General features: G+C 35.3%; 1 pseudogene; it reads right to left on the bottom strand.

The window, feature by feature from the left end:
- LOC144368937 (ATP-binding cassette sub-family A member 13-like) overlaps window positions 1–25,220 on the bottom strand; it is a 405,121-nt pseudogene that overhangs the window by 54,621 nt on the left and 325,280 nt on the right.

Raw genomic sequence — 25,220 nt, 5'->3', positions numbered from 1 at the left:
GTATCAGTTTGATCTAATGCTCTCTAAATGTTACATTTTCAGAAAATAACTGAAAATGGCCTAATAAGAAGTATTTGCCATCTTTCTGCACTCTGCACTGCTATCAAAATAATGGCAAACATAATGTCCTAGCAATCAAGGCTGGCAAAATACTACCTATGGCCCAAAATGTCACAGGTTACAGAATCTGTTATTCTCCCCTAAAAAACAAAATGTCATAAGTTATACAGTCTGTTATTTTTCTCCCAGAAAATTCTAGAAATAGTATCTGACTTAAGGCAAAAGATCAGGGTTTATTTGTCTTTATATTCCCCATGTCTCCATCACACTTGCCACATGGTAGGGCTTTTATCATTGGAGCCAAAATAGATTGCCCAGAAAATATTAAATAATTGTTGAATTCCAAGGCTAGAAGTAATCCACTAGCAAATATGAGGATCACTTTAAAATTTCATGTAAGATTAAAATAAGTAAGAAACTTTTAGATAGAAATTATTATTTTCTCACCCTCCCTTTGCAGATGACCTTTACTCTTTCATCCCCCCCCCTTGTGACTTCTAGCTCATTCTTGTAAAACTATGAATGGAAAAAAAACTCAAGACAAATGTATGGCTATAGAGGATGTTGAGAAGCCACACACGGTATGTGTTTTTCCTGGAAATAATTTGTGCGTATTCACAAAAAATGAAATCGGTAAAGACTCTACATATTCAATCCCAGGGAAAACTAAAATGGAAATCTGCTACACCTCATCCTAATTCAAAGTGTTGCTCAATTGCTTGGCTTTGATATTAGCTCTGAAATTACCCACACCCATTAACTCCTCTCACATGCTTTCTTTCTCTAGCATCCCAGACATTGTAGTCCTTGTCTCCTGAATCATTCGATTGTAATTTAATATAAAATTCTTTACCAGGATAATTAAATTCAGGCTCAAATATGTATACCTTACAAAATGTGCATAATGAAAGAGCGAAAATTGGAAATCATTACTTCAACCCGTGGAACCTGAATTCAAGCTGAAGGAAGAGTTACCTTTTACTTGCCTTCCTGGACTTGTGAAGGTTTTTAGGAGTGAGGGATGTGACTAACAAAAATGACCAGCTAGCTGGAGTATAGGTGGGCTGGGGCCCCTGAAACATGGATCAAGTTTAGCACAGGGCTTGGACTCTGAGGGTTGTAGGGAAGAAGTTGGGGTGTGAGGCTGATCTGGGGGACTTTCAGCAATCATAGGATGATCTCCTTGAATCAAAAAAGACCCAAGGTGGCTGTCCATGTTGCCATGAAAATAGATGGAGCCTAGAGAAAATAAACAACATGCACTGCAGATGAGCTAAAAAGAATTTAAAAAAAAAATCTCATGTTTATGTCTGTGTCCTGAAAGCTTGGAGGTGGGGGTGCACATGGTGTCCCAACCTGAGCCAGTGGAAGATAAATCAAATATGCAAAGCTCAGGGTTAGAGGAGCCACACAGTAAACCCATGTGATTTCCACTCCCTTGACCATTCCAATGAATAAAATGTAAGACTGAGCTGTTGGTGGCACAAGTAATTTCATTTTATATCACTAGCAACCAGAATGCACTAAGGATCAGGGTAGTGTTTTAATGAAGAACATGTACTCTGGAGCTGGTTTACATAATTTCAAAACAAAACTCTGCCACAAGCTATCCAGATTACTTGTATAAGTGCTCTGTGCCTCAGTTTCTCTATTTACAAAATGAAGAGTAATCCTGTTATCTACTTTACATGTTGACTGTAAAATACTATAAAAACATGACCTAGAAAAAGAATAAATACTGAAATACAGTTGTGCATTGCTTATCAACAAGACAGTTTCTAAGAAGTGAATTGTTAGAAAATTTCATCATCCGATGAACTCTTTAGAGTTTATTTACACAAACCTAGATATTATAGCTCAATCACTTGATAGGGCCTCTTAATGCAATCAAGACTCAGTAATCACAAGATGTTTGAGGCTTTTGCTGGTGTTACGTGGCATGTTGCCTTATAGTAAACTGTTTTTTTGTAAATGGGAGTATACTCTAATCATAAAAACATCATGTAGTAAGTATATAAACCAGTAACAGCCATTTATTATCAACTGTTTTTTTTTGTATCCTTGTGTTACAAAAAAAATTTTATGTGGCTGACAGTGCAGGTATGTATACCACCACCACCACCACCACAAACATATGTGATGCGTTGTGTTACCATATTATGGCTGTGATGTCACTAAGTGATAGGAATTTTTCAGTTCCATTATATTAGGGGACTACCATCACATACATGGTCTGTGGTTGACTAGAACTTTAATAATAAAGTTATTATATATAAACAGTGCATGACTGCATTAGCTACAATGGTTATTTTCTGTTATTTTATAATAATTCCCTCTGGTCATCTTGTGGCAAGTATTTCAGAGCACATGTACCCAATTTTTTTTTTATGATTTCTATGTAGGAATGTCCTCCCACCCCTAAGTTCACATGTTAAGCAATGCAGTGATATTCAGAGGTGAAAAGATTGGATTATGAGGGCTATCAGTGGATTGATGCATTTGATGGGTTATTAACTTGAATGGACTACTGGGTGGTGACTATAGACAGGTGGAGCATGGCTGGAGGAGGTGGCTCACTGGGGTTATGGCCTTGTACTAAATCTGATCTGGGCTCCTTCTCTCTCTTCCTCTTCCTCTCCCCCCACCCTCTTGCTTTCTGGCTGTCATGAGCTAAGCAACTTTCTTTCTTAGACCATAATGTTCTGCCTCAACTTAGTCTCAGAGCAATGGAGTCAGTTGACCATGGACTGAACCTCTAGAAGTATGAACCAAAGGTAACTTTTCCTCCTCTAAGTGGTTTCTGTCAGATAGCAACAAAAAGCTAACAAACTGGTCTACATTTCTATATATTCCCACCATTTACAGGAGAGGGGTATTTGCTAGGAAAGGCGCTATTGCCTTTGGGAGCAGATGGAAAAGTGTGCTGATCTATTAGAAACCTCTGAGCGAGCAAGTAGCAATACTGTCTGCAAAATCAGTTGCAGTCTCAAGAAAGAAATAAAGCCAGTTCTTAATTGGTGGACATTAAAATAACTTCTCCGTGGAGGAGTTCAGAAAACAAGGCTGTAAGACAGCTGAGAATCAGGAGGCAATTGCCCTGGATGACAGGAAGCACCAAGCCTTTCTATATTAAGAGACTTTTCACAGGCACTTTCCCCCCAGACAGCAAAGGGGCCAGCTTACAGCATTTGCCAAGCATCTGCCTCTTTAATCAAAAACTAACAAGGGGGAGCTGACAGAGAAAATGCCTATTAAAGATGGAGCCAACAATTAGTGCTGGATTCTAAGATCTGTTTAACTGCAGTGAGCAGGTCTTCTGCAGAGTGGTTAGTTTTCTTTGCTTTATTAAGATGGGAGGTGCATAAAGGGTCCAGGGTCTCCACAATGAGGTAGAGGGTCTGTTCTGGCTTCACTTGAAGTCACAGAGCATGAATAAGAAATGAAGGCTGAAGCATTACAAAAACAGCACAGTGAATGAATTTTCATGGACTGGTGAAGGCGATGACTATTAGTTTTGTCTCTTGTGAGTCCTACAGTGTTCCCATGGACTCTAATAGAATATCACATAAGCTAATTTTTTTTCCTACTCCTAGTGCAGAATCCAGAAATGAGGTGCAGAAAAGGTAAAATTGTGCATGCAGCAACTGCTATTCCAGTACTCTCTACTTGGAACATCTTCTGATCTGTCCATCAAGGCTCTCCCCACTGTTTCCCTGACCACTGCTCCCATCAAGAGAAGTGGCAGCAGTTTCTTGCCTCAATTACACTAGACTCTCCTTCTTCTCTCCATGATATGCGGAGGTCTGGGGGTCCTGCAGATCTTACTCTTCCTTCCGTCTCCTGAGGCCACTCAGAATGAGACTCCTTGCAGTAATCTGTGGGCCTGCTCACCAGGAAATTATCCATTCCAAAATTTCATATACATTCTGTGATCTCTCCCCTGTAAGCTCTGGACATACCCAGTCTATATGTGCTCTTGAATATAAATTAATAGTACAGTAATTATAAAAGCTATTTAGAGAAAAGAAGGAAGACACAAAGTCAGAAATGGTGTTATTTTTTATTTAACTTCTTTCTCATGTCTTATACACATTTTAAATAAATAATATCAATAATACAACCATATTTTAATGTCTCCTTTTGTACAATCATAATGGAAAAAGCCTTTCTGATAAGCTTACTTGATGTTATGGCTCCTTTTTCTTATAAAGTAAGAAAGACATTGGGGCCAGAGGTGCTAACTAAGCATTCCTCAATGGGTCCTTCTTTTTGGAAAAACTCTAGGGCTGCTTACCTCAGGGATGCACTGCTTTGTAATCCCCCGTAGGCTGCAGTAATAATGGAGATGTTCCCAACCGGTCAGGAGCTCATCTAGGGCGTCCTGCTGAGGACAGTAGCCAATGAGAACACCCGACTTGCCCGCAGAAGACAGATCCACCTCCTCCCTGCATAGACAAAAAGGAAACAGGTTGAGAACAGTCTTCTCTGGCAAACATCAACCCATTTTCTAAATTTAGCTCATCAGTAAGTCCACTGAAATTAATTTACTATAATTAACTCACTTTGCATAAATAGGTTCAACTAAGAAAAAGTGAAGGATACCAGAATATGCAGCCTCAAAGCATGCATCTCTGACACGTGGACTATTTTGAGCTAATGGCAACTAAGCAACAGCAGAGGTAGGGAAAGCTGTTTCATTTTCCTCTGTGTAACAAGAATATAAATCCCCCACTTGTTTATTGGTACCAGGAATTGAACCCAGGAACACATAACCACCGAGCCACATCCCCAGCTCTTTGATTTTTTGAGACAGGTCTCACTAAGTTGTTGAGGCTAGCTTTGACCTTGGGATCCTCTGGCCTCAGCCTCCCAAGCCCCTGAGACTACAGATATGCACTACCATGCCTAGCTTTAAATTTCCCTTTTATTAAGAAAATTTCCACGTGTAAAGATTTCTCTGAACTAGGAAGATAGCTCCTTGCAGAGACCACTCTGATGAGCTGAGAGACTCTGCCTTCCAAATAGAGATGGCTGTTCCTAACCAGACACTTTCTCCCCTCCCTGCCCACAAGGAGCCCACCAACCAGAACCCAAAACCACTACACCTTTGCTCAGCTTAAGATGGTGCTCAAGCCTCATTCTTCCGACCAATGCTTAGATTTTTCAATTTTTGGTGTGTGTGCTGTATGTAAGCACAAAGGGGTTTCAAGTGGGTTCCAGGTCAGGAACCCAAAAAATGTAAGCACAAAGAATGGGGGCAGGGAGCCAACCTGGGATCAGCAAGCTCTTCCGTATTCAGCGGAGGAGTCAGTCAAACATCCAAGAGGCTCATGCTGGGACAGAAAAACCGAACTGGGCCTACCAAAGGGTCTGAGTTTTATAGGCCTCACTTAGGGTGGGGCAGAAAGGTAATTCCTAGGGTTTATTAGGATCAGCTGGTGCGTTCGGATAGGACAGAAGGGTAGGTAGGGAAGTTCCTAGAGTTCACTGCATTAGAATCAGCTGATCCATTATGGCAGGGAGTTAAGTGCTACTGGGTGAGAGTTCTTTGACCTTTTCCCTTCCTGCCCTACTCTGGCTGAAGCCTGGGCCCTTAAATAACAACAGCTACGATTTACTACTGGACAAGGCTGATAAGGAAACAGCTGTAGCCAGGAAAAATGTCCTGGGTCTATTTTCCATATCTTTCACTGTGTCTATGTATTTTCTCACTAATAGGCCTTTTGTCAGTTTGGTTTCTAGGGCCCTAGCAGAATTCCTAAGAAGGTAGAGGGAAAACTCTTCCACCACCCCCACAGCAACCCCAGGAGCCTTGTAGAAGAGGCTTGACTACTTATATTTTTTTGGTGCTTACATTTTTTGGTTCCTTGATCCGGGAACCCATTAGAAACCCCTTTGTGCTTACCCACAGGAGTTTCACCCAAATTATGTTGGTCATGAAGATTCTTAAAGTTGACTCCAGAGTGAGAGAGGCCTGGGTGTTAACTGAAGTAATTCCTTGATTATTTGGAGTGTTAAAAAGAAGAGAAAAAAAAAAGTGTGTGTGTGTGTGTGTGTGTGTGTGTGTGTGTGTGTATTTAAGGCCATACTATATGCGTAGGTTAAGAATTATACAGAATCACATATAATTAAAGAAAGAAAAAAAAACTCTTGTTTTACTTCGGATTTAACATCAATACATATTGATGACCAAATCACTCAAATGCAACAAAATTTGATATTTTGATTGTTTTCTCATTATCTTGTTTTGGCAGGAAAAATAATAACTATGTTAGCCATCTATTATGCATTTTTTAAATACATAAAATTATGTTGACCATGAAGATTCTTAAGACTACTTCAGGAAGAAAAAAATCTTATTCCTAAATTAAAAATAATGTTTTTTAAAAAAAGACTTGCTGAGAAAGCATGACTTCTAAAAGAGGTAATTATTAGCATTCCTTAAAGCAGAGTGAAAAATTATTAATATTTTTATTCATGTCAAAACCATATATATATATATATATATATATATATATATATATATATATGCTCATGGAAATAAACAAGGAAAAAACATATCTGTGTAAAATTTTAAGTTTGGTCTCAATTTTATCTTTTTTTTCCTTTCTAAATCCTGTTAACAGTTATATCCCAAACATTGTTATTTTTTTCCCCAAATTTAGGATAGTCAAAGTTTATCTCCTTTCTACACTGTAGGAAATACGTTTTCTTTAGTCAAACTCAAAACATTTTCTTTATCAGTGTACTTAAGAATTTTGGTAAAATATAGCCTACAAAAATATATACACACACAAATGTATATACGATATAGTCACATGTATATTCACAATTACCTGAAATATTAAAATTTTACAAATTATTTTAATATACAATAAAAGGCTTTGTTTTCAACCACTGCTCCTGAAAAGTCTCAACTCAATAATTTGTGGAATTTTTTCCTACTTTCTTTTTTTGTTGCAATAATACAATACAAACTTTACCATTTTAATCTTTGTAAAGTATAAAATTTATAAGTATTAGACTATATGCTTTGTCAATGTGATCACTCTCTAGTTCTAAAACATTTCTTTTCATCCCCAAACAAAATCCTGTACTCATGAATCAGTCACTCTTCATTTCCTTCTCCTGCTGCCCCTGACATTATTCATCTTCATTTCATCTCTATGGATTTAACTGTTCTGCATATTCTTTGTATGATAGATATGAGACTACATATCATATAACTCCTTTTTGCATCTGGCTGTTCTCATTTAGATATTATGTTTTCAAGGTCAATCTGCAGCAAAGCAGGTATTAATATTTCATTGTGTTCTCTTTTAATAGTAAAATTGCACACAGCAATTAACAAAGTACTCCACTGCTTTCATCTTGCAGATGATAAAACTAACATCCACATGATGCAGCTGCCCTGAAATATTTGCAAAGACTAATTCTAACACTTCTACCCTACACTGGCTGGTCCACCATTTTTCATTTTATGACATTTGTGCATAAAATTAAAAGGACTACATAAAAAAGATAGGATGCATTTTTTAAAAATAGTAGGATTTAGTTTTTAGAACAGTTTTAGGTTTATAGAAAATTGAAAAGAAAGTACACACAGTTTCCATATACTTGCACTCAGGGTGTTTCCTATTTTTAGCAGCTTGTATTGGTGTGGTAAATGTTTAGCACTGAAGAACTAATATTGATATATCAACTAAAGTCCATAATTCATATTAGCATTCACACTGCACTATACAGTTTTATGGGTTTTGACAAATGCATAACATCCACCATTACAACAGCATAAATAATAGTTTCATTGCCTTAAAAATTCCATGAGCTCCTCCTATTCATCCCTTCTCTCTTGCCCACAAACCTTGAAAATCACTTTTTTTTTAACTTTACTTTCTTTGTAATTGTGCTTTTCTAGAAAGCCACAGAATTGGATTAACACAATATAGAACATCTCATACTGGCTTCTTTCACTTAGCAATTTTAAGTGCCTACTTAAAATTCTTCCATAAGGTGAACTGAGTATATATGTACTCCCAAATTCACGGAACAATAAATTTTATGATAACCTTGAGAAAATAAACCACCTCAATAAAAACTGGAATTAAGAAGATAGATGTTGGTCTAGGTGTGGTGGTACATGCCTGTCACCCCAGCAACTCCGAGAATGAGGCAGGAGGATTGCATTTTCGAGGTCAGTTTGGATAACTTAGAAAGAACCTGTCTCAAAATAAAATAAAATAAATAAAAAGACCTAGGCCTGTAAGCCAATGTCTAGTACCAAAAGAGAAATGAAGAAGAAGAAGAAAAAAAAAAAGAAAAAAGACAGGTGTTATAACTCTTGCAAATAACCATGACTTTCATTCAGGACCAATGAAAGGTGATACACAGAGAAATATACGGACAAGTCCTTATTTAATAGAAGCATCTAAATTTGTGAGTGTATTAAAGTGATTTGCCTGTTCTAATTATACGTTAAATCTAAAAGGATTCTCTCTGAAAGAAAACAGAATCATCCAGAGGTTCTAAATATTTTCAATCAATCAAACTTTTTCAGATGTTGTGGGTTGGATTATGACCCACAAAAAGGCAAAATAAATAAATAAAAGCCAAAGTCCTCAGTCCTAGGATTTAGGAATGTGACTCTATTTGGAGACAGAGTGTTACAGAAAAAAAAAAAACTTAAGTTAAAATGAAGTCATTAGGGGGGATCCTAATCCAAGTGACTAGTGTCCTTATACAAGGAAAAAATGGGTCACAGAGACACACATAGTGAAAAGACCATATAAGCACAGGAGGAGAAGACCATCTATAAGCCAACAGAGTGTGGGAAGAGTCCTTAAGAAAAAAAGAAAATAGATACCAAACAATAACCTATTTATGAAATTAGAAAATGGTAAAGCAAACTACACATAAATCAAGTAGAGATAAGAAAAAATGACTAGAGAAGAAATAAGTAAAATAGGAAATAGAAAAACAATAAACAATAGAGGAAATCAGCTAATTAAAACATTTCTTTGAAAACAAAATCTACAAATCTTTAGCTAATAACCAAGAAAAAGGAAAGATGCAAATTACTAAAATTGGAAATGAAATATTTCTGCAGACCTTAAAGAAACAGATTTACAAGGGTGCTATATGCATATTCATAGACCAACAAATTGGATAACTTAGATGAGATGGGCAAAACTTCTAAAAAGACACAAACTACTGAGTGTGATACTGTGAAAAAGAAAGAATCTAAACAGATGTATAACAATAAAAAAGGTTGACTTGGTAATAATAAAAAAAAGTTTCCATGATTAAAAGCCGAGGAGCATGTCATTTCACTGGTGAGTTCTACTACATGTTTAAAGATTAATTAAATCAATCCTTCACAGCCTATTTCAAAAAACAAAAGAGGAAAGAATCATTCTCAATTAACTCCGATATCAGTAATGCCCTAATAACAAAATCAAATACACAAAAGAGAAAGAAGACTATGTATTTGTTTTGAATATGGATGTAAAGAAATACAAATGCTCCTCATAGTGCAGTTATATACTATAAACCCATCATAAGTTGAAAATATTATTTCAAAAATGAGCTTAATATACCTAAACTACTGAATGTCATAGTTTAGTCTAGCCTACTTCATACACCCTTAGAACTTACATTAGGCTAGGGTTGGGCATAGCCAAAGAATATTCTACCATATGTCCTTATCTTGGGAAAAGATGGTTCAAAATTCAAAGCCCAGGGTTTTTTTTTCCTTTATAAATATTTTTTGTCAATGGACTTTTATTTTATTTATTTATATGTGGTACTGAGAATCAAACCTAGTCCTTACACATGCTAGGCAAGCACTCTACCACTGAGCTATAGCCCCAGCCCTCAAAACCCAGTTTCTATTGAACATTTATCTCTTTCATATCTTCATAAAGTTGAAATATTGTGTATGGAACCATTGTAAACCAGGGGCCATCTGCACAAGCAGATTGAAAGCAACAGCATATAAGGTGAATTAGATACCATGATCAAGTAGGACAAATCCCAGGAATACACGGTTGGTTTAATATATCAATGTTAATCATCATACATCATATTTATAGAAATAAGGACAAAAACTACCCAATACCTTGTAATGAAGTGAAAAAGCATTTGACAAAATTCAAGTGCCTTTCTTGATAAAACCATGGTTAAATGAGAGATAAAAGGGATTTTATTTTATGATCCCATTTATATGAAATTTTTCATTTATATGATCCCATTTATATGAATAGACAAATCCATTGAGAGAGCAGATTAATGGTTACAAAAGACTGAGGGAGGAAGCAACAATGGAGAAAGACTACTAATAGGTACAGAGTTTCTCTTCAGGTGATGGAAATGTAGTTTAATTAAGTAGCTGAAATTATTATGAAACTTTATGAATATATTAAAAATCCCTGCATTATTCCATTTAAAATTATAAATTCTCTGGTATGTGAATTGTATCTCTGTTAATCAAAACACAGTCAGTTAAAGCTGGACATACTCATGCTCTATGCAGTGCTCATCTATGTACAACATAAATGGTTTCATAGGTGCATCATTAAATGTTCAGAGGAATTGTCAATACGAATGAAAAAAAAAGCCATTGCAACTTACAACAATATGCATGCACCTCACAAACATGCTATTGTGGGAAAGAATTCACTCACAAAACAGTACAAACTTTATGATTCCACTTACATAAAATTCACAAACAAGCAACCTGAAATCTGGTCATTAAAATCAGAAGAATATTTATGTTTGTTTGTAGGGGAGCATGAAGAGGATTTCTGAGGTCCCATCAAAAGTCTATTTCCTAGTTTTATGTGCTCTCATTATAAAAACCCATCAACCCATATACTTGTTATTAGCAATAATTATTCATTTCAATTTTAAAATTTATGTTTTAAAAATTGTTGCCAAACTCCACCTTACTTTATAAATTATTTACAAAAATTTTAATGTTTAAAATGATTTTAATTAGCTTCTGCTGGAATGATCTCCTTCCAGCTCCTCTCAATCTCAAGCAGTCTGTTGATGATTTAAAGATATAACATTTTATTTAAATTCTCTAACCCATTTGAAGATAGGGAATACACATATTAAATATTTTCATTGTCCCATGACCTTAGACATTTCCTAACTCTGCATTGTTCGTGGTCATACTTATTATTTCTAACTAGTATCATCAGATGTCATTAGAACATTATTATCATAAGAACATGGGCATAGCTCAGAACAGGTGGACAATGGCAGTCTAGGGACACAGGAATTCAACCACAGCAGGGGTATGATGTCTTCCTGTCCTAACACCCATTATCTAGTGCAGTGATGGCTGCCCAATTTCTAGTTGTAAGGAGTTATAATTTTTAAAAGGTCATGGTTTTACAATGGAGTGAAATGAAACACTTTCAAGAGCAATGCATTTTTCTTCAGATGTACAGATAAATGCCTGCTTTTCCTTGGTAGCTAGTAGAAATAACTCCCTTGCACAAATCTTCAACACAAGTATCAGTTGCACATTGTTCATTTGTTTGCTGGTTCATTTTGATATTGGGAATCAAACCCAGGGCCTCTAACAGGCAAATGCTCTACCACTGAGCTACACCCCCAGACTCAAACTGAAGAGTTTTTATTATGAATTGACATATACCTTTGAAGGAAGTTAGAAAGAATGTTTTGTAGAGAGGACCCATGGTGTACTGAACCACAGCACAAGCAGGCATTCAAATACCTTTAAAAGCATATCAAATCAAACCACATTGCATTTTTCCCTTGTTGTATTTTATTAAATACCAGAGGCTCTGTAAATAGCTCAATATGTTTCATCTGAATTTTGAGGACAATAAAAGTTTAGGAAGATTAACATTACAACTGGAAATTTGGGTGAACACAACCCATATTCAATGATATCATAATCCAGATGGTGACACTGGGTGGGCATGTTGTAGTCTGGCTGGGCACAAAATCAGGAGCCACTCAAGCAGGAACAAACTTTATTTTTGAAACTCCCCGCCAATGCCTCCATAGGCTCCCAGGGAAAAAAATGATGACAGATGCGAGCAGCGTTCTCCTGGACACTCCAACAGGAAGTCCCTCCTCCGGAATTCCCTCCTACCACACTTCCCCAACCAATGGGAACTCCCCAGGAGTCCTGTAGCAGGCCCAGATGGACAGCAGGGGTCTAATATCCATATGAATTCAGATCTTAACATAATCATATCATCTCAATGGCTTGCTGGCATCACCTTTCAACCAAAAATGCCATGCATCATACTACTTGGCTATGGCTCTTAGCATGGGCATATCCAATATAGATAGGCAGACAAAAGAAGGCCATATGATAATGAAGCCCTAGAGTAAGGGAAAACTGAATATCTAAACCAGAGTCCATTTTAAGTGACCCAGAGGAACAGCTTCTTTTAAATTACATCATTGACATAAATCTTCCCATCTAACTCTGAGTGATGCTAACCACACACCTGCTAAATCAAAATCACTGTCTATCACATTTATGCTATTAGAAAATGCTCACATCCATTTCATAGTTTCCACATACTTGCATTTTGGTTATCTTGACCTAATAAAGAAGGTCATAGCATTCTGTATGCTTCATGCTTCAGCACCACTTGGAAAGACAAGATATTTTTCAGTTGTAAGTCTGACACAAAAATGATCTTCAAGTGGCTTTTATCATGATGCATGCTGACTGTATTTTCCTCTTTAATTAATGACACAACAGACCAAGAAACCCTGGAAATTAGATATAAATCTTGGAGCACTCAGGGGAGTTTGCCAAACCAAGAGCCTTCTCAGTTCAGGCATTTAATTTCCTTTATATTATCAGCAGTCTGTAAACTGCCAAAGTAGGCAAATAAGAGCCAAAAAACTGCTCAGTGAACCAAGTCTGGTTTGTTTTCCAGGCAGTTTTTAGCCCCGTTTGCTTTTAAAACTTCCTACTTTGTCCCTCCACCGTCTGCGCTTTCCTGCAGGTTTAACCCCCATTTCACCATAGGTTCAACCATCTGGTTACCATTAGTTATTTAAGTGTGCCACAGCCTCTTACACCTGGTCCCATTGGCTCCTGGATGTCAGCCAAGTGTCCGAGGTAGTCCTTAAGCTCATGATCAAGATAAAATAACAGGAACCCCAAAGCCTGGCTTAGTGATATTTTTAAAAAGAATAAGGGGCATCCATGGTGCTTGGTTTATTAAATACAGACTAAGAACATATTTTCATTTTCCTCAAGGAAAGCTAGAATAAGTTCACACCCTAGATTTAAGCCTGTAATTTTACAAACACACTGTATCCACATAACCACCTGCTTCACCACATAGTACAAATGGAATTCTCTCAAGCCCTTCAAAGAGATAATTAAACTAAGTATATGTGTAACATAACAGAGCAGAGTGATTCTTTTGGAGAATACCAAAAAATACATTTTTGTTCATTTAACTCCTATGTACATGATTGAGAAGCTACAAATCTACTAAAGTCATGCCCTTTTTTAAAACAGTAAAATAACACATAATTATATTTTCAAACTGCCAAGATTTTTTCTCTTCTTGTCCACCAAGAAAATGTTATGAATTTCTGGCAACAAAACGGCTCATTAAATTACATATATACTTTTTCATTAGAGTCACCAACTTCCCATCTAATAATTTATTCAAGGAAGGAACTATATTAATATATCAAAGACATGTTTTCAAAGAACAAATGGTGGCTTATGCACATCACTTGTTACAATGTCAGACTTGTCATCTGATTTTTCTTTCACTTGTGATGTCATTATGTATGATATACAGGTGTCTACATTTAGAAACTACAACAAAACATTAAACATTAGTTCATTTCCAGTTTGTCAGCACCCCTTAACCAAATGCAATTGTTCTAGGTCGGTGTTAAAAGATAAGCAAAGTCATCAATATATTTTACAGAATTTGGATAATGAATATGAGTGTCCATAATTCATATAATTTTCTGTAATATATCTTGCATGTATTTACATATTTTTCTAGATATGTATTGATTCAAATTATTTTAAATGACTTATTAATTTCATATTGTCAGGAAGGGTTTTTAAACTTATACCCCATCTGATTCAAATGTATAATATGTCAAGATCATTGTACTGTCATGTGTATCTAATTAAAATAAATTTAAGATTTAAAAAAAACCTTTAACAATTCAAACAACTCAAGTGTTGAAAATATTTAGCTTCTTTTAAATTACATAAGGAATGTTCATATAAAGAAATACTTTAACCATGCCATTTATAAGAAATCTACAGGTTGATAATGTCACTAAAATTATTCACTACCTACTTAACATTTTTAATATTTAATAAAGGACAAAAAATATTCACCAGAATTCTTATCTTATTAAAGTGGAACTTTTAAAAGTCCTACATGAGAAACATCATATGTTAATTAGCTTTCTTTTACTGAAAAAAAAATATTTGAAATAATTTATAAAGAAGGAATGTTTATTTTGCTCATATTTCCGGGGGTTTCACTGCATGATCAATGAGCCCATTGGTTGTACCTGTAGCAACACTTCCTGGCCGATGGTGGTAGAGCAAACACACTAACTTCATGGCCAGACAAAGGAAGACAGTAAAGGAGGGACTGGGGTGCTACTATATCCCCTTTAAGGGCACGTGCCCCCAGTTACCAGAAGACCTCCCACTAGCCCCACATCTTAAAATTTCCACAGCACCACTTCCCAATAGTACCAAACAGAGACCAAGCCTTCACCACAGAGGCCTTTGGGGGACATTTAAGATCCAAAGTATAGCATATGGGTTATTTTAAGATATTGTATATCAAAATTTACTAAAAATCATTATTGAAAAATAAGTAGAAAATAAAATGACCACTAATAAGCTATTGATGAAAAGTAACCATAAGGGTTAGGGTTAGGGTTAGGGTTAGGGTTAGGGTTAGGGTTCGTTTCATATCACTTTTATAGCCTCGTTTCATATCACTTTTATAGCATTCTTTAACCTTTTTAGAATCTTTTAGGGATTCCAATGTATTTTTTTAAAGCCTAGAATAATTTGAATTCAAGTTTATGTTATCCTAGAAGTTCAAGAACGATGAAATTCAAGTTCCTACATTAACTTGTTCTACCTCAGTATGCTGGTAAAGGTCTGAGACTTAAGACCCCAGAAGCTCTGTTTCATGCCATTGTATTTCCTGGGTGGGGGTGGGGGAGATTTAGTGTTGGAAAAAAAAAGAGAGAGATCTATTTTAAAAAGAAAATGGGGATAATATGTAGAATTAGGGATATACAAATTTTCCTAGGCCTTCCTTCATCACTTCTGCTGAGATTATCTTATGGGGGTGGGATGGATAAACCTTTAAAGACACCTTTCCCCACAGTGACCTAGTGCTTTTCCACTCCGGGTCCTTCTCTTCTCTCTCCTTCTTGCTGGTTCCAGGGTCCATAAAATTACATGAATCCTGCTCAGGGATATTCAACAATGAGGTGACCCCCATGTGTGTGCAGACCTACCTGACCATCAACCAAAGCATCACTCCCTGGGGGAGAATGGAGACAGGGGGTGTTGATGCTATCTCTAGTTTAGATTTTTGCATATCCCACTACAACACATGATTAACAGCTTAATCCCTTCATTATTTGCCTGTTGCTTTAAGAGTTTATCCTGACACCTGAAAGCTCAGCTCTCTCTCCTGACAACATTAAAAGTTGAAAGCCTAAAATAAAATGAGATGACAAGACTAAGGATAAAATAACTTGTCTAGCAATAAATACAAATGAGTAAGTTCAATTATTAAAGATAAAAAGAATCTTAATTGAATCAAAAGGCAAAAATCAATCAATCAATCAATAAAAGATCCATTGACAACTAAAAAAAATTTAAAAAAAATTTAATGTTAAGAAAAAACTAATATTTTTAGACCAAGGTAGCATTCATACAGAGCCTATAGCCTTTAAAATACAAATACATACATACCATTTAGAGAGAAAGAGAGAATGATATGTTTGAAAAATGCATCATTAGGCAATTTCATCATTGTGTTAATGTCATAGATTGTATATATACAAACTAAAATGGCTAAGGAATCATTGGGTGATGTAATTTTATGAGACCATTATGCATGTGTAGTGAAATATTATGTGATGCATGACTACATATAAAATAATTTCAAGCTATGAAACCCCATTATTCCTTTCAGAAATCCGCAATACACTAGTGTCATTTCAGATGATGATACCAAATATTTGCTATGTATGCTAAATAATTTTTGTAATCACCTACTGTTTTCAGTTAACAAGTTATATGAAAACCATAACTTTATGCCTGTCAGTCTCAGACTACATATTGATCTTTTGCATTACATCTAAGAATGAAAAAGAAAATAGCATGAATTATGACATATGTGTTCTTTTAAGAGAAAAATATTTCAAGGAAAATTGATATTGAATATTTAATAAAAATAAGATGATATTTGAAAGAAAAGATATCATCTTCTTCTCCGGTGTTTCCTTTTTCACATTGTGTATTACCAATTGAAACTTTATGCTTTAAAATACCTTGAGTCAAACTTCTCAATCTCAAAATCATCTCTCATTCTACTATTTACTGTCCCTGTTTAAGATACATGGAACCCAGACTACGCTGTTGTATTTCATGTCTACCTCCTCTGTGATTCTTTTTGGTTTTAAGTCTCTGCCATCCCCTGCCTACATCTCTAGTGTCTCTCTAAAATGCCAACTAAAACTCACCACACAAAAAAGCAACATAGTAAGCTTGGAAGGTATTAAATGACAGAAAAAGCATAAAAATGGGGGTGGGGGTAGAAGTTTCACAGCTTTAGTTCAGATCACTGTAATACTGTAAGGATTCAAATCAGAAAAGAGAACATGGTGGGTGGGGGTCAATACACCTTGTACTCACACCTGCCACCATCTTGCCTTCACACAGACCCAGACAAATGTTGTCCAAGCCCTGTCAGAGAGAGAGGAAGTATGCCACCAGAAGACTTGCTCTTCAGACATGGAGTGCTGCAGATGAGGCACAATCTGTCTTCATTTCTACACATGTCTAGAGAGTGCTAGGAAATAGTAGCATAGGCAAGAAACAATGCTACCCTCAAACACAGCAGGTACTACACAAAAAGCCTGCTAGAGGCCAAGACTGAAGGAGCAACTGGGCGTGTCCACTAGACAAAATGCTGTAGTTCTGAATTCAGTGTGCAACTACCAACAATGGGCAGAGGAAACACTTCCCACCACTGCTGCTGACAAAGAGCTTCTTAATGAAAGGGCACATTTTTTTTCTATTGATAACAGTCCCCCAAATAATTTTGAATAGCAGGAAGGGAACAAAATCTAAAGATCCAATAACAACATAGATTTGAATATTCAGAAAATAGGTAGGTACTTCCAGCAGAATGCAAAATGAATAGACCTCAAATGAAATAGAAACACAAAATCCAAGAGGAGAAATGACAGGGATAGAACTTAACATGATAGAGCAAGAGGTCTCCAGGGATGAGAACAATAAGCAATAGGTTAAAATAAGGAAGCATTGAAAGAATCCAAACTTATTTTCTTAAATTTAAGGGGGAAAAAAAAACAGACTTATGATTAAATGTTGAGAAAGGGTCACTAGATTGGAAAGAAAAAAAAATGAAAATACTACTAAGCCTTGATGCTTCTTACAAATATTTTAATGGGTTCTGTTTTCTGGCTCATTGTTGGTTTACTTTGGACAAAAGAACATACAACACATACACTTGGGGAAGCACAGGGAGGCTAGCTCTAAAGCCTCACTTGCCTGCTGACTGTTAGGAGACAGTGGAGCAAGGGCCAGAGGCTTTTGAGATGAATGTTGTGAGCTAATATGCCGAAACAATTCTATCTTTCATATTGGAAGGCAATCCAAACTTGTCGTCTGATATTCTGAGAATCAGAGCATATATCTCCCTACCTCAGTTACTCTGCATTTAAAAGAAAAAAGAAAAAAATACTAAAGCAAGATTAATTTTACAGTTGTGAATTAAACATTATCAACTTGAATGAGAAAGCTGATGGTCAGTACAGAAACAAATTTAAACAGACATAAATTTAAATAAATCATGCATATACAATACATGTATCTCCTTGAAAAGCGTGAATAAAGCGAATATAATAACTTAGTAATGATATACATCTAAAATCCAAAAACCTATTATTAACACTGAAGAGCAAAAGGATAAACCTTGTAATTCTTAGACTCAATTGTTTGGAGCTAGTTTTTTAAAAAAAGTTTCACTATTGTTTTTGGAAGTTCAAACTTTTGGAAAGTGCAAAGGGATACAACATAATCAACTGGGCCACAAGGGGAATGCAAAGAGTTTTATTTTATCTGTTTGTTTTGTTTGTTTGTTTGTTTGTTTTGTTTTGGTACTGGGGATTGAACCCAGGGGAACCTAAACACTGAGATACATCTCCAGCCCTTTATTTATTTATTTGTTTGTTTGTTTAAATGTTGAGAAAGGGTCACTATGTCTCTTAGTGCCTCACTACATTGCTAAGAATGGCCTTGAACTTGCAATCTTCCTATCTCAGACTCCTGAATCACAGGAATTGCAAAGGTATTTTTTAATTAGTAAATTTAAATATCTAATTGAAGGAGATCAAACATGTATATTACTTCACCAAATTATATCAAAATGATGTCTTGCCCCAAAGTAAAACCAGTCAATAAGCCCTAGCCATATACTCAATTGTCATTAAAGTTTTAATGTTCAGATATTAAGTAGAAGTGAATAATCATGGAGTATTAGTTAATTATAGGAGATATATGGCAGGAGCACCATTTTAAAAACCCACAAACTTGGAGGTAGCAGAAGTAAAGCAAAGAGATTACTTTAAAAGATAATATAATATTTAAAGGAGAATGAAGTAATATTGCATTTACAAAAATATAGAATACCAATGTTTAAAAAATAGATAATCAAAGATATAAAAAAGAACTTTTGAAATATTTTTAAAATGATTAAAATTATATGCTCAATAAAGAGTTGAAAGGTAAATTTGAGAATATCTTCCAGAAAGTAAGACGCCCAAAGATAAAGAGGTTGAAAAGTGAAGAGACTTGACTTCTTTTTTTTTTTTTTTAGTTCTAAGGGATACAATAACAGAATTATAGAAGATGAATGAAGAAAATCAGATTAGAGAACACAATGTGAGAAAATTATAAAATAGCCAAAACATCTCTTAAAAACCAAAGGAAGTAAACTTGGACCCATAGAAAGCCAAGCATAATATATTGAAAGGAGGAAGGAGAAGAGCTGAAAACAGCTGCCAAGGCACACAGTCATGAGATTTAAGGAAAGGATCAAATTGTTCTGTGTACAGATATGAATATACCACAGTGAATTTCACTTTTATGTACATGTAAAAAGCCTTAATTTAAAATAGAAGGAAAAAAAAATAAAGTAGAGGAAGGGATCAGAGGAGGGAGTAAGGGAGGAAGAGAGGAAGTACTGGGGACCAAAGTGGAGCAAATTATATTGCATGCACTTATGATTATGTCACAATGAATCTGATGTGATGTATAACTATAATGTACTAATAAAATTATTTTTAAAAGACTCAGAGACAAAGATCCTAAATGCTTCCAGATAAAAACTAATCAAGTTATAATGGTACCCAATCTCTCAAAGGCAATCCGAAATTCATAATGAAAAAATGCATTTAAAGATCTTAAGGAATATGAATTCTCAACTAAAATTTTCTATCCAAACTACCCAACAGATATGGAGAGAGAAACATAGTTTCCGAATACTGTTTTCAAGAAACTTACTTCCTATTTGTTTATGAAGGTTTGGGGACTTGTTTTTTTCACTTTTTAAAAATACCTTTATTCTATGTATTTATTTATTTTTTAGGCGATGCTGAGAATCCAACCAAGTGCCTCTCGTGTGCTACGCAAGCCCTCTACCACTGAGCCACCACCCCAGCCCATAGTGCTTGTTCTTAAAAAAATTAAAATTACAGTACAAGGTAAATCAAGAGAGAAAACACTGAATCCGGAAATATAAAATTAATTAAGAGAGAACAAGAGGACTCCCAGAGTGACAACTGAAGGTCACATGAATTGCAACTGCACAGCTGACTTGAAGAGAGACAGTCTGGAGCAAAGACTGCAGACACTCATGATCTCTTCAAGAGAATCAAGTTGATAGATTAAATGGTGTGCTTAAATGGATTGTAAAGGAGAGTTAATCCACAGGAAATAGAGCAAATGAACAAAGACAATGAACTGCAAAAATCTAAGCAAGAAATAAAAGGTCATAGCACTTCAGGGCTCAACTAAGGATGTTATTTACAGAAACCATAATCCTATATATATTAAATTCTGAGTTAACTCAGGTGTGTGTATATTCCTAGTTTATACATTCATTGTTTTTAAAAATGAATTCCATATGTATTCCTTTTAAATTAGTTCAAATGATGAACAGAATTATTAATTAACATTCATAATTTAGCTGGGTGCAGTGGTGCACACCTATAATTCCAGTTTTGGGGGAGGCTGAGGCAGGAGGATTACAAGTTTGAGGCAACTCTGGGCAACTTAGAGAGGACCTGTTTCAAAATAAAATAAAAAGGGCTAGGGATATTATTCAATGGTAGAGTGCTTGTCTAGGATTTGGTGAGGCCCTGGGTACATTATCCAATACTGAAAAATAAAAATTCACAATTTGGATTACCAGCATTATCAGCATTAATTCATTAAGTATAAATTCTGAAAAAGACAGAACTTGGTAAAAAATATTAATTCCAACTTTAGTTTATAATCATAATTCTGCAAATTCTAGTAAAGTTAATCAAGTAAGATCATTTTAAAATGCATATAAATAGGGATTGGGTATTTAGCTCAGTGGCAGAGTATTGGTTAGCATGCACAGGCCCTGAGTTTGGTCCTCAACTTAAAAAACAAAACAAAAACCAAAAGCAACAAAAACAAATATATATATATATATATATATATATATATATATATATATATATATACACATATATATAATATTATATAATATATATTATTTTTCAGTATTGGATAATGAACCCAGGGCCTCACCATATCATTCATATATACACATACACACACATACATATATATGTATGTATATATATATATATATGCATACATATATTAATCAGGGTTAAAGTGTGGATATTATTTATATAAACCATAATTCCATATAGATATGGATATATATTTCATACATGAAATTAGGAAGTAATAACATCTTTTATGTTTGTCTTGAAAGTACAGTTATTAAGATAAGAAAGAATTAATCAAATAAAAACATTTAACAAGTTTAAAAAACAATATTAAATAGCTTTCATATATAGATGAACAAAGACCAATTAACTATACAATAGAGGAACAAGACCAGACTAGAAGTATCAAAAATGATATAAAATGTGAAAGGTTAAACATAATAAGAAATGTGTAGGATGTGTCATGTTTTAGATATAGTGTCCACCAAAAGCTCACATGTGAGACAATGCAAGGAGGTTTGGAGGAGAAATTATTGGATTATAGCCTTAACCTAATCAGTAAATTGATCCCTGCTGGGATTAACTGAGTAGTAACCCAAGACAGGTGGGGTGTGGCTGGAGGAAATGGTTCACTGGGGGGCATGGCATGGCTTACGGGTATATATTTTGTATCTGGAGGGTAGAGTCTCTGCTTTCTGGTCTTCATGTGAGCTGCTTCCCTCTGCCATACTCTTCTGCCATATCCTGCCTCACCTCAAGCCCCAAGGAATGAAACCTGCTGTTCATGAACTGAAACTTTTGAAATCATGAGTCTCCAAATAAAATTTTCCCCCTCTATAATTGTGCTGGTTGGGTCTTTTAGCCACAGCAGTGAAAAAGCTGACTAAAACAATATGTTAAAATTTAGTCAAGTCAACAAGAGAAAAATGTAGTAAGTGGAAAGTCCGGCAACACTCGGGAAAGAGAAGTTCAATCTTGCAAATTTTTCAATGTTCTTAAACTCCTTTATATTGATCTTTGTTTTGATGTAGGAAAATTGTGATAACTCATGATGAAGGCACTTGTCTTTCTATAAAATCACTGTATGGTTTTTAAAAATGTGGTAGCCCTACTGTCAGAAAATGTAAGCAAATTCAAAATTAAAAGCACACATTTGAGTATATATAAACATCACTAATACCTTATGTGGTAAATGGAGTCATTTTAAGTAAAGAAGAAATAGACTATTACATAAATAATATTGGGATAAATGGATTTTTTGAATACATACTTAAATTCTCTTACTCTCTTTTTCAGGGGGTGGGTACTAGGGATTGAACTCAGGGGCACTTGACCACTGAGCCACATCTCCAGCCCTATTTAGTATTTTATTTAGAGACAGATCTCACTGAGTTGCTTTTGAAATTCTCTCACTCTTTATTTCCAAACATGATAAAATTCTACCAAGGATTGATTCATAAACAAAAAACAATTTTTACCTTGGGTAAATTTTTACCTTGGATAAATACCCCTATTGATTTGAGGAAGGCATTCCTAAGCATTTCAGTACAGTTATAAATAAATCATACAAGGTAGTCACAAAAACATTTGAATAACTGAAAATGAAAATCTCACTGAAAGTCATCTCACCTCCAATCATCAAAAGACATCTTGGAAATTGGATTTTCAATAATATTAATTGTTCCTATGAGATGTTAAACAACAAAGTGGTGTTTTGTTCATTCGCTGGTGTTTTTGTTTTTGTTTTTTGTAGGGTGTTTTTTTTTTTTGTAGTTTTTTGAAAGCAGTCAGAGTTATTTGTTTTCTTTCAGAATGCATTTCCCCCACAATCCCCTTCAAGGGAACACCCTTGATGACCTAGGGAACACCCACTAGGTCATACCATTTAAAGATGCTACCATCTTAGAAAAGTACCACCTTTCATATGAGGGCACTGTGGGGACATTTAACACCAAACTGTTGCCCTTGACATGACATGTGTATATATATTTCATATAGGGAGCCAAAGTCTTTAGAATTAGCATGAGATAAATAATGACTCTGAAATATATTAGAATCATTTAGTCATAGTATAGTTACACTAGGCAAACAGCCAGTCTCCTAACTAGTCTTCATCACTGAAAATGAAGCTGGGGCTTGAGAGTGATCATCAGCCTGGCCATACCAGATGTTGATCTTTTACTTACTTCATAAATGTTAAAGGTTAAAAACAGAGATGAAAGAGTGATGGCAATGAGAAGATTTAGTTGCTACTCATTTCAAACTATATGACCAAATCTAGGCTTTTTACCTCTCTGGTCACAGTCTCTACCTACAAAATAAATGTGTGAATTGTTTATTGATAAACTACAATAGTTGACTCCTCTGTATCTGTGAGTTTTACCTCCATGTTTTCAACCAAATGGGGATCATAGATCTAACTACATAGCATGTAACCCTCCATTGGCTAAATCTACAGATGCTGAACTCATGGATACGAAAGGCAGATTGTAAAAAAATTGCGTGTCAACAAATTCTTATATCTTGGGGCATCCTGGATACTATCCCTCATGGATACAAAAGGACGACACGGTATACATCTATAGAGAGTTTACAGTACAACAAAGTCATCAGTGAAAACATGAAATACAACTTGATATTTTGATAGAGGTGCGGCTAAGTTTCAATACCAAGACAAAGTGATGAAATTATACCTTTTTGAATATCAGTAGACTCATGCATACTTGGCATTGATGAAGAGTTCCATTCTAGGAAATGGGGACTATAGAAACTATGTCAACAAGGGTATTCAGAAACCTCATCATATTAGAGGACTTGCACATTGGTTGGGGGGGACAGCTTAGTTACTATGTGATGGGAACATCTGAAATAAAGATAAGGTCTCACAAAGAAGACTTTTCATGAAGTGCTCTGGAGCTTAGACAACATGCTAATGCTAATTTTAAGATTAGAAGTTGACACCTGAACTCTCAGACAGCAAAATGTATTAGCTATAACTTTGAGATTGCTTTTGACATTTAAAAATCTTTGTCCCAAGTTAAAATGTCTCATGTTGGTGTTTCCTATCATTCTCCATTCCCAGTAGCCTTTTCTAGTCATTAAAGATTGGAAGAGTATTATAAATATACAGATTCTTGGTCTACAATAAGCCAATATCTCAACTTGGCTTTTGTATTTCAATGTCTGGGAAGGGAAGGAATTGGTTCCAACATCCCTCTTCAGTGAACATTATCCTTTAATTATCAAAATGCTTAGGGATATTTCTTTGCCAGGGGACCTTCAGAATTTTTCTAATATCACTTTGTAATGAAATTGATTACCCAAAATGGTTTAATTATACTGGCACATCAGTAATAGGAACACAGGAAGATATTTATTGGTATAGGATGAAGTTCCAATGAGAGGAAATTAGACTACACACTAGCTATGAGAAGTGAGCAGGTTGCTATACACATAAAATATTTTCCATTAAAAAGAAACCACAATCCAACTTGTACATTAACCATGTCAGTCTTTAAGAGATATGGAGAATATCCTGGATGACAGATACCATGCCTCAGGCAATATGTTTGCAGACATGAAGCAAACATGGGCAAGTAGCATATATGCAAAAATGAGAATATCCAGTCTCAACTTGAGAACACCTCTTTACATGCCACATTCTGGAAGCTTCCTCTGAAAGTCTGGGACAGCATCAGTAATGAACATAATGTACAGGGATGTTCTGCATTGTGCCCACTGAAGTTAATGCTTAGAGTCAAACACAGATGCCTTCTCTTGGTTTATATCCTGTGCTATATTTTAGTCATGTCATAGAATAGACACCAATGTCATTGATAGAACAACAGTTTTTCAACTAGGTGGTACTGTGTTCCAAGAAAGAAAAAATCACATGAGAATGTGGGAGAAAGAAATGACACAGTACATAAGGTAGGCATTAATATGAAGACTGCACAGAAATACTGAAAACATATAATGTTATGTAAATTGAAAGTTGGGTGAAATGTATGAGAAACTATACTATTACTTCAAACATATGAGTGTTTGTGTATGCAACTAAGTATACACACACATATGTGCAGATAAATTATGATGCATGCATATATACACGTATACATACA

This window comes from Ictidomys tridecemlineatus, chromosome 12, assembly GCF_052094955.1.
Source record: "Ictidomys tridecemlineatus isolate mIctTri1 chromosome 12, mIctTri1.hap1, whole genome shotgun sequence".
Lineage (NCBI taxonomy): Eukaryota > Metazoa > Chordata > Mammalia > Rodentia > Sciuridae > Ictidomys > Ictidomys tridecemlineatus.
The sequence above is the reverse complement of the archived record's forward strand: the minus strand, read 5'-3'. Positions and strand labels throughout refer to the sequence as shown.